We start from the raw sequence: 9,782 nt of genomic DNA on the forward strand, positions 1-9,782 counted from the left end.
CACCAATGCCATGCAATGCGCCTGTTGCACAGTATCACGCCTGTTGCCGGCCCTCGCGCGGATGACTCTTTGGGATAGCAGAAAGTGGACGGAAGACTTTTAGGATGATAGTAAAAAAAACAGAAGCGAGCACATGACTTTATTTGCGACGATTGGCGAGTTTTGAATAAAATAGTGAAAATGAAGTAAAAGCGTCTTGCTGGAGAATGCGGGCATCGATCCCGCTACCTCTCGCATGCTAAGCGAGCGCTCTACCATCTGAGCTAATTCCCCTCCTCCTCGAAGGCTCTCGATACACTGCTTCAGAGCTGAAGCACAGTCTCCGGCTCACACTTGCTTGGCTGTCCAGGGACCTGTAGTGCATAAAGCCCTTTCTCTTCATCTGCGGCAGGGGAAATCACAATCTCACCCCTTTGCCCAAAACAAAATACCTTCAGTGGAGCTACAAGTAAAGCTGCAGATGGCCATCCATTGCAACGAGGATTGGCCAACCAGGTATTAATAGCAGAGTGACTCCACTGCCACGCCCTTTCACGCTGGACCTGCGCTTGTGATCAAGAGGCTGCACGCCAGTCCCATAGACCCGAGAGCCCAATTGAAAAGGTGCTTGCTTCTCACTTTATTTCTCTCGCTATTTCTTGCTGTTTTAGGCCGCTGACACGCCGCCTGCAGCCAAAGGACCAGCGCTGGAGTGCCCTTTGTCATTTTTACCAGCTGGCCATATTTTACAATCGAGCGTCAGAATACCAAACAGGTAAGAGTTAGGTCTGGGAATTGAGTCCACTTTCCATCGTGTGTCCCATAAAGCGGAAGTGTCCAGCCGAGTGCAAGCAGGTGCCTTTTGCCCGCGTGTGCTGGGACACTGCAGCTTTGGACGTGAGCCAACTTGCCCTTTTCAGTGGGCCAGTACCCGTGACTCCAGTGAGAGAAGAGGAAAAGAAAGAACTTTCCCTTTCTCTGTCGAGTGGCCCCAGTGGCCTAATGGATAAGGCACTGGCCTCCTAAGCCAGGGATTGTGGGTTCGAGTCCCATCTGGGGTGGTTCGTGGCATTTTGTTCACACTTCTGCCAAAGCATGCAAAAGGTTTTTGCGGTAGTAGGGGGTGGGCGCAGGCTAGTACTTTGCTGGGCGCTGTGAAGTCCAGAACGTGCTCTGCTGGTAGCAGACTTTAAATGCCGGGAGACTGCAGAGTGTAGCAACCCCTCATGTCAGCGAAGAGACACAGATGAGTGGTAAGAAAGACAGGGAAAATATGCTTTCTGGAATCAGAGCTCCTGCAGACAGGGCTCACTCTTCTGCCAGCTCCGACCTGCTCCGATGAAAACGAAATAAAAGAGCAAAGGCTGCGCACTTTGAACCAATTATTCGAAGCATCGTATTGAAATGAAATAAAAGGTTAACAGCCCTGGGTGGCATCAAAGTGGAATTTCCTGAATATGTCACCAATGCCATGCAATGCGCCTGTTGCACAGTATCACGCCTGTTGCCGGCCCTCGCGCGGATGACTCTTTGGGATAGCAGAAAGTGGACGGAAGACTTTTAGGATGATAGTAAAAAAAACAGAAGCGAGCACATGACTTTATTTGCGACGATTGGCGAGTTTTGAATAAAATAGTGAAAATGAAGTAAAAGCGTCTTGCTGGAGAATGCGGGCATCGATCCCGCTACCTCTCGCATGCTAAGCGAGCGCTCTACCATCTGAGCTAATTCCCCTCCTCCTCGAAGGCTCTCGATACACTGCTTCAGAGCTGAAGCACAGTCTCCGGCTCACACTTGCTTGGCTGTCCAGGGACCTGTAGTGCATAAAGCCCTTTCTCTTCATCTGCGGCAGGGGAAATCACAATCTCACCCCTTTGCCCAAAACAAAATACCTTCAGTGGAGCTACAAGTAAAGCTGCAGATGGCCATCCATTGCAACGAGGATTGGCCAACCAGGTATTAATAGCAGAGTGACTCCACTGCCACGCCCTTTCACGCTGGACCTGCGCTTGTGATCAAGAGGCTGCACGCCAGTCCCATAGACCCGAGAGCCCAATTGAAAAGGTGCTTGCTTCTCACTTTATTTCTCTCGCTATTTCTTGCTGTTTTAGGCCGCTGACACGCCGCCTGCAGCCAAAGGACCAGCGCTGGAGTGCCCTTTGTCATTTTTACCAGCTGGCCATATTTTACAATCGAGCGTCAGAATACCAAACAGGTAAGAGTTAGGTCTGGGAATTGAGTCCACTTTCCATCGTGTGTCCCATAAAGCGGAAGTGTCCAGCCGAGTGCAAGCAGGTGCCTTTTGCCCGCGTGTGCTGGGACACTGCAGCTTTGGACGTGAGCCAACTTGCCCTTTTCAGTGGGCCAGTACCCCTGACTCCAGTGAGAGAAGAGGAAAAGAAAGAACTTTCCCCTTCTCTGTCGAGTGGCCCCAGTGGCCTAATGGATAAGGCACTGGCCTCCTAAGCCAGGGATTGTGGGTTCGAGTCCCATCTGGGGTGGTTCGTGGCATTTTGTTCACACTTCTGCCAAAGCATGCAAAAGGTTTTTGCGGTAGTAGGGGGTGGGCGCAGGCTAGTACTTTGCTGGGCGCTGTGAAGTCCAGAACGTGCTCTGCTGGTAGCAGACTTTAAATGCCGGGAGACTGCAGAGTGTAGCAACCCCTCATGTCAGCGAAGAGACACAGATGAGTGGTAAGAAAGACAGGGAAAATATGCTTTCTGGAATCAGAGCTCCTGCAGACAGGGCTCACTCTTCTGCCAGCTCCGACCTGCTCCGATGAAAACGAAATAAAAGAGCAAAGGCTGCGCACTTTGAACCAATTATTCGAAGCATCGTATTGAAATGAAATAAAAGGTTAACAGCCCTGGGTGGCATCAAAGTGGAATTTCCTGAATATGTCACCAATGCCATGCAATGCGCCTGTTGCACAGTATCACGCCTGTTGCCGGCCCTCGCGCGGGTGACTCTTTGGGATAGCAGAAAGTGGACGGAAGACTTTTAGGATGATAGTAAAAAAAACAGAAGCGAGCACATGACTTTATTTGCGACGATTGGCGAGTTTTGAATAAAATAGTGAAAATGAAGAAAAAGCGTCTTGCTGGAGAATGCGGGCATCGATCCCGCTACCTCTCGCATGCTAAGCGAGCGCTCTACCATCTGAGCTAATTCCCCTCCTCCTCGAAGGCTCTCGATACACTGCTTCAGAGCTGAAGCACAGTCTCCGGCTCACACTTGCTTGGCTGTCCAGGGACCTGTAGTGCATAAAGCCCTTTCTCTTCATCTGCGGCAGAGGAAATCACAATCTCACCCCTTTGCCCAAAACAAAATACCTTCAGTGGAGCTACAAGTAAAGCTGCAGATGGCCATCCATTGCAATGAGGATTGGCCAACCAGGTATTAATAGCAGAGTGACTCCACTGCCACGCCCTTTCACGCTGGACCTGCGCTTGTGATCAAGAGGCTGCACGCCAGTCCCATAGACCCGAGAGCCCAATTGAAAAGGTGCTTGCTTCTCACTTTATTTCTCTCGCTATTTCTTGCTGTTTTAGGCCGCTGACACGCCGCCTGCAGCCAAAGGACCAGCGCTGGAGCGCCCTTTGTCATTTTTACCAGCTGGCCATATTTTACAATCGAGCGTCAGAATACCAAACAGGTAAGAGTTAGGTCTGGGAATTGAGTCCACTTTCCATCGTGTGTCCCATAAAGCGGAAGTGTCCAGCCGAGTGCAAGCAGGTGCCTTTTGCCCGCGTGTGCTGGGACACTGCAGCTTTGGACGTGAGCCAACTTGCCCTTTTCAGTGGGCCAGTACCCGTGACTCCAGTGAGAGAAGAGGAAAAGAAAGAACTTTCCCCTTCTCTGTCGAGTGGCCCCAGTGGCCTAATGGATAAGGCACTGGCCTCCTAAGCCAGGGATTGTGGGTTCGAGTCCCATCTGGGGTGGTTCGTGGCATTTTGTTCACACTTCTGCCAAAGCATGCAAAAGGTTTTTGCGGTAGTAGGGGGTGGGCGCAGGCTAGTACTTTGCTGGGCGCTGTGAAGTCCAGAACGTGCTCTGCTGGTAGCAGACTTTAAATGCCGGGAGACTGCAGAGTGTAGCAACCCCTCATGTCAGTGAAGAGACACAGATGAGTGGTAAGAAAGACAGGGAAAATATGCTTTCTGGAATCAGAGCTCCTGCAGACAGGGCTCACTCTTCTGCCAGCTCCGACCTGCTCCGATGAAAACGAAATAAAAGAGCAAAGGCTGCGCACTTTGAACCAATTATTCGAAGCATCGTATTGAAATGAAATAAAAGGTTAACAGCCCTGGGTGGCATCAAAGTGGAATTTCCTGAATATGTCACCAATGCCATGCAATGCGCCTGTTGCACAGTATCACGCCTGTTGCCGGCCCTCGCGCGGGTGACTCTTTGGGATAGCAGAAAGTGGACGGAAGACTTTTAGGATGATAGTAAAAAAAACAGAAGCGAGCACATGACTTTATTTGCGACGATTGGCGAGTTTTGAATAAAATAGTGAAAATGAAGAAAAAGCGTCTTGCTGGAGAATGCGGGCATCCATCCCGCTACCTCTCGCATGCTAAGCGAGCGCTCTACCATCTGAGCTAATTCCCCTCCTCCTCGAAGGCTCTCGATACACTGCTTCAGAGCTGAAGCACAGTCTCCGGCTCACACTTGCTTGGCTGTCCAGGGACCTGTAGTGCATAAAGCCCTTTCTCTTCATCTGCGGCAGGGGAAATCACAATCTCACCCCTTTGCCCAAAACAAAATACCTTCAGTGGAGCTACAAGTAAAGCTGCAGATGGCCATCCATTGCAACGAGGATTGGCCAACCAGGTATTAATAGCAGAGTGACTCCACTCCCACGCCCTTTCACGCTGGACCTGCGCTTGTGATCAAGAGGCTGCACGCCAGTCCCATAGACCCGAGAGCCCAATTGAAAAGGTGCTTGCTTCTCACTTTATTTCTCTCGCTATTTCTTGCTGTTTTAGGCCGCTGACACGCCGCCTGCAGCCAAAGGACCAGCGCTGGAGTGCCCTTTGTCATTTTTACCAGCTGGCCATATTTTACAATCGAGCGTCAGAATACCAAACAGGTAAGAGTTAGGTCTGGGAATTGAGTCCACTTTCCATCGTGTGTCCCATAAAGCGGAAGTGTCCAGCCGAGTGCAAGCAGGTGCCTTTTGCCCGCGTGTGCTGGGACACTGCAGCTTTGGACGTGAGCCAACTTGCCCTTTTCAGTGGGCCAGTACCCGTGACTCCAGTGAGAGAAGAGGAAAAGAAAGAACTTTCCCCTTCTCTGTCGAGTGGCCCCAGTGGCCTAATGGATAAGGCACTGGCCTCCTAAGCCAGGGATTGTGGGTTCGAGTCCCATCTGGGGTGGTTCGTGGCATTTTGTTCACACTTCTGCCAAAGCATGCAAAAGGTTTTTGCGGTAGTAGGGGGTGGGCGCAGGCTAGTACTTTGCTGGGCGCTGTGAAGTCCAGAACGTGCTCTGCTGGTAGCAGACTTTAAATGCCGGGAGACTGCAGAGTGTAGCAACCCCTCATGTCAGCGAAGAGACACAGATGAGTGGTAAGAAAGACAGGGAAAATATGCTTTCTGGAATCAGAGCTCCTGCAGACAGGGCTCACTCTTCTGCCAGCTCCGACCTGCTCCGATGAAAACGAAATAAAAGAGCAAAGGCTGCGCACTTTGAACCAATTATTCGAAGCATCGTATTGAAATGAAATAAAAGGTTAACAGCCCTGGGTGGCATCAAAGCAGTGGTCGAAGTGGGCGGGAGCGGTCGGGAGCGGTGCTCCTCTACTTCTTTTAATTAAGTTTTACAGCTCCTATACTTTTATTTTAAAAAGAAACCGTTCTGGAACGGTTTTGTTTTGAAATAAAAGTCTTGGAAGAAGTTGAAACTTGCACTTTCAGTGCACTGCACAGGACGTTTCCTTAAAGAGCAGGCACATGTTTTTTGGTGGTTTTATTGTGCATGGGAGGACGTGCGACGATGGGGTCTGTTGGGAGCTGTGCAAGCCAGTAGGGAACATAGTTCCACTACTTCTTTCTGTACACTTCGACCACTGCATCAAAGTGGAATTTCCTGAATATGTCACCAATGCCATGCAATGCGCCTGTTGCACAGTATCACGCCTGTTGCCGGCCCTCGCGCGGATGACTCTTTGGGATAGCAGAAAGTGGACGGAAGACTTTTAGGATGATAGTAAAAAAAAACAGAAGCGAGCACATGCCTTTATTTGGAAATGGCCCCTCATCACTGGGTCCAAATATCCACTACAATATGCCAGGGGCTTATACCCCAGTGTGGTTCTCTGTGTGAGTACTGAAGTCATAACGCTGCCATTAGTGTGTGAGAACAGGTAGAATTCCTCTGCATAATTGGGAATCCCTAAAACTGGTGCCATGCAAATGGCTCTTTTGAGTTCAGCAAATCCTTCATCCATGGTCTCAGACCATTCAATCTTTTCTTTCGTCACTTGTGCCTCCTTTAGGGCCTGAAGCAAAGGCTTGGTGCATGAGCTGTAGTCGAAGACCCACACCCTGACATAATCGGAAAGGCCTACGAAGCTCTAAATCTGCTTTACCGTGTCTGGCTTGGCTGTATTCAGTATGGCTTCAGCTCTTTCAGGGGTTACTCTTTTCCCCTCATGTGAGATAAACTGACCTATGTATAACACTTCCTGTTGACAATATTGTAACTTCTCCTTATCCACCTTATATCCTTTCTCAGACAATATAGTCAACAGCTGAACAGAATAGTGTCTGCATTTCTCCTCTGTCGTGCTGCAAATTAAGATGCCATCCACATATTGTAAGACAACACTTTCTAATGCAATATTACTTAGGTCCATCTGCAGGACAATGTTAAAGATAGAAGGAGACTCACAGTACCCCTGGGGTAACCTCGAACTTTTCAGACGCATTTGTCTGAACGTAAATGATGTCAGATCTTGTGACTCTTTGTGCAATGGGATTGAGAAAAATGCATTTTTCAAGTCAATCACCGTGAAATATTTTGCCTCAACAGGTATATTACGTAGGATTGTAGCCGGTTTAGGGACTAAAGGGAACTCAGCCTCCACAATATCATTTATCGGCCTCAAATCTTGTACCAGCCTCCAAGACCCCCCTTTACTTTTGTTCACGGGGTACACTGACGTGTTACATGGTGACTCTGACGTCATTAAGATGCCCTGATCCATCATGGCAGAAATTGTTTTAAAAATCCCTTCATCGGCCTCCCTGGACATGGGGCATTGCCGTGCTTTCAATAGAATTGCTCCTGGCTTCAGTTTAATTTTCACCTCTCCGACTCCTTTGAGTAATCCTACGTCATAGGGGCCTGTGGTCCACACTGGGACAGGCACCTGGGCCATGTCGTCCTCGAAATATTCGCAACTGTTCTGTGCTAACATCATTCTCTGAGGCACTTCTCTTCTGATCATTTTCACCCAAAAGGTGAGGTTCACCTCAACTGCTGTTTCTCCCCCGTCTGCTTGCTCATCAAACATATCGTCATCAGTGATGTCAGTCAATCTCTACCCTTCTTCAATGGCAATTACTGTACACCATTGTCGGCCTTTATCATCACAACCATCAATCAGAGCCATTTTCCCTCTTATTGCGGCTGTGTGTATCATTAAGGGGAAATACTTGGCCCTTTTCCTCGTACATAGGTATTCTTGGCCTGAACAGAAATTCATCTGGGTTCCTCAAGGTTTTCTCAGCAATGCCTGGCAGCTCTGCCATTAATACGCACATTCCACATGCAAATACTTCTGACTCTAATGGCATAGCCCTCATAGCTGTGTGCCCTGCGTATGCTCTAATCATTTCGCATACGTTGAAATAGTGCATTCCTGGAGTTGAACATACTATGCCCTCCGCCGTGAACGAGATTGTCATGTTTAATTTCATCATTAAATCTCGACCCGAGATGTTTACTGGTGTTTGTCGCAAATATAACAGCGGTACATTCATGTCACATTCTCCTATAGAGACTGGAAGTGTGTTTGAAAAAGGAGCACGACTTGTAGCTCCTGTGAAACTCTGAGTATTTATAGCATCGCGGGACAAGGAAAATTTGCCTTCACGTATACACGAACGTGTTGCACCCGTGTCAACTAGTAAGGAATATTCTTTATCCCCTATAACGACATCCACCCTTGGTTCCTGGTGAGGGTCTGGTGTCACTGATAGGATAGAACACATCAGGGTTCCCAGTGAGCTGTCCTAGTCCATATATAATTTTGTCCCACCCTGTGTGAATGGACTTCCCACATCACCAGTGTTATTCCTCATTCCAGGGTTCATGGCCTATCCTGTACTTACTGTCTATGACAGTTGCATCGATAACTGTTGAGACTGTCCCTGCGGAAAATTCACCGAATTCTGAGGTTGCAACCCTTACTGTGCTCCTGGCGTTTGTTGTAGTACTGTGTGATTCTGTGCAACTCCATTTCCTGCCTGCTGTAAAAACACAGGTGGATTTACCATGCCTGATCCTGTTCCTTGGCCATGTTGCATCATGTCTTGATTTCTGCATGTGCGCGCTAAATGCCCTGTCATCCCACACAACCAACATACTGGCAGTAGTCTAATTATTTGCCCAATTGACATATCTTGATTGCCGTTTTGCATGTTTTGAAAGCCTCCTTGATTATTCTGGAAACCTCCCTGATTACTCTGCCATCCTCTTCCTCTAAATCCTCTTCCCCTGGGGTAAAACCCCGTATTGCCCTAATCATTCTGCTGTGGACTATTGACTTGTTGCGTGCTCGATCCATCTGCGCTAGTTATCATTGCCCCTTCAAGGGCATATTTTGACAATTTTTTCTGTACTAATTTTGCCTCTTCACCCTTTCGTGCAGCTTTTTTTTTGCAATTCTTTTCTTTTCTTGCAGTAGGCTGCAATAGTGTGCTATAGTCAACTGTATTTCAGACCACGGTTTGGCCTTGATTCCTACCAATTTCTTGAGCTGTTTCTTTACCGGATCTGGCAGCCCTTGGCATAATATATGGTAGCACACGGGTATAGATTCCCTCCAAGATTCACGAGTCTCGAGTAGCCACGTGTCTTGGAAATTCTGGATGTAAAGCAGCAGGTCTTCCGACTCCTTCATTTTACGTGTCATTATAGCTCCCATGTCAGAAGTGTCTGGATATAGCACTCGTAATGCTTTCCATACCGCGGCTTTGGCCCTCAGTACATCACAACGAATACCAGCCCTTTCGGTGTGAGAAGTGAGAGGTACTGGACGTCTACATATTCTCATCTTTTATACAATTCTCAATCGCAATGACCAGCCCCTCTGCAAGTTAATTATTTTCGGACTAGGGTTTCTGCCGAATTCGCCTCTGGTTAGTCCAACTATATGCATGTGGATTACGTCTAGTTTATAAAACAACAAGTCACAATGGCAACAGTGTATCTTAGAATTTGACATTAAGCCTTAGTACATGTTTTACACAATGTAGTTCAACAAGTGCTCACATTCAGTATTTAAACAACATTGTATTCAATGTATGCTCGCGGATCATACTTGTTGGCACGAGTAATCCTTTGATCTTCAGGTCAAACATAGGACATGGTCTTATTACACGACCCAAACATTTAGCCTACAGTCAGTTTAGGCATTAACCTGTGTAAAGGTCAGGACGGCTAAGGTTACGAGCAGGAGAACACTGTCCACCATTTTAGAATACAGAGTGACTTTGAAGTGGAAATCAAAATGGCGGATGTTCCCAAAATGGCAGCTAGGTCGATCTAAGGTCAGAACCTTGCAACGCGAA

General features: G+C 48.1%; 7 non-coding genes across 7 annotated transcripts; 4 read left to right on the forward strand and 3 right to left on the reverse strand.

Annotated features, from left to right (window-relative positions):
• Nucleotides 1-200: 200 nt before the first annotated feature.
• TRNAA-AGC (transfer RNA alanine (anticodon AGC)) lies at nucleotides 201-273 on the reverse strand. Its single transcript has one exon. It is a non-coding gene; the product is annotated as a tRNA-Ala (tRNA).
• Nucleotides 274-967: 694 nt separating this feature from the next.
• On the forward strand, nucleotides 968-1,040 carry TRNAR-CCU (transfer RNA arginine (anticodon CCU)). Its single transcript has one exon. It is a non-coding gene; the product is annotated as a tRNA-Arg (tRNA).
• A 600-nt stretch (nucleotides 1,041-1,640) lies between these two features.
• On the reverse strand, nucleotides 1,641-1,713 carry TRNAA-AGC (transfer RNA alanine (anticodon AGC)). Its single transcript has one exon. It is a non-coding gene; the product is annotated as a tRNA-Ala (tRNA).
• A 694-nt stretch (nucleotides 1,714-2,407) lies between these two features.
• TRNAR-CCU (transfer RNA arginine (anticodon CCU)) lies at nucleotides 2,408-2,480 on the forward strand. The gene has a single exon. It is a non-coding gene; the product is annotated as a tRNA-Arg (tRNA).
• A 600-nt stretch (nucleotides 2,481-3,080) lies between these two features.
• On the reverse strand, nucleotides 3,081-3,153 carry TRNAA-AGC (transfer RNA alanine (anticodon AGC)). The gene has a single exon. It is a non-coding gene; the product is annotated as a tRNA-Ala (tRNA).
• A 694-nt stretch (nucleotides 3,154-3,847) lies between these two features.
• TRNAR-CCU (transfer RNA arginine (anticodon CCU)) lies at nucleotides 3,848-3,920 on the forward strand. The gene has a single exon. It is a non-coding gene; the product is annotated as a tRNA-Arg (tRNA).
• A 1,367-nt stretch (nucleotides 3,921-5,287) lies between these two features.
• Nucleotides 5,288-5,360, forward strand: TRNAR-CCU (transfer RNA arginine (anticodon CCU)). Its single transcript has one exon. It is a non-coding gene; the product is annotated as a tRNA-Arg (tRNA).
• Nucleotides 5,361-9,782: the final 4,422 nt, after the last annotated feature.

This window comes from Ambystoma mexicanum, chromosome 5q (assembly GCF_040938575.1).
Source record: "Ambystoma mexicanum isolate Mex_15411 chromosome 5q, UKY_AmexF1_1, whole genome shotgun sequence".
In the NCBI taxonomy this organism is placed as follows: domain Eukaryota; kingdom Metazoa; phylum Chordata; class Amphibia; order Caudata; family Ambystomatidae; genus Ambystoma; species Ambystoma mexicanum.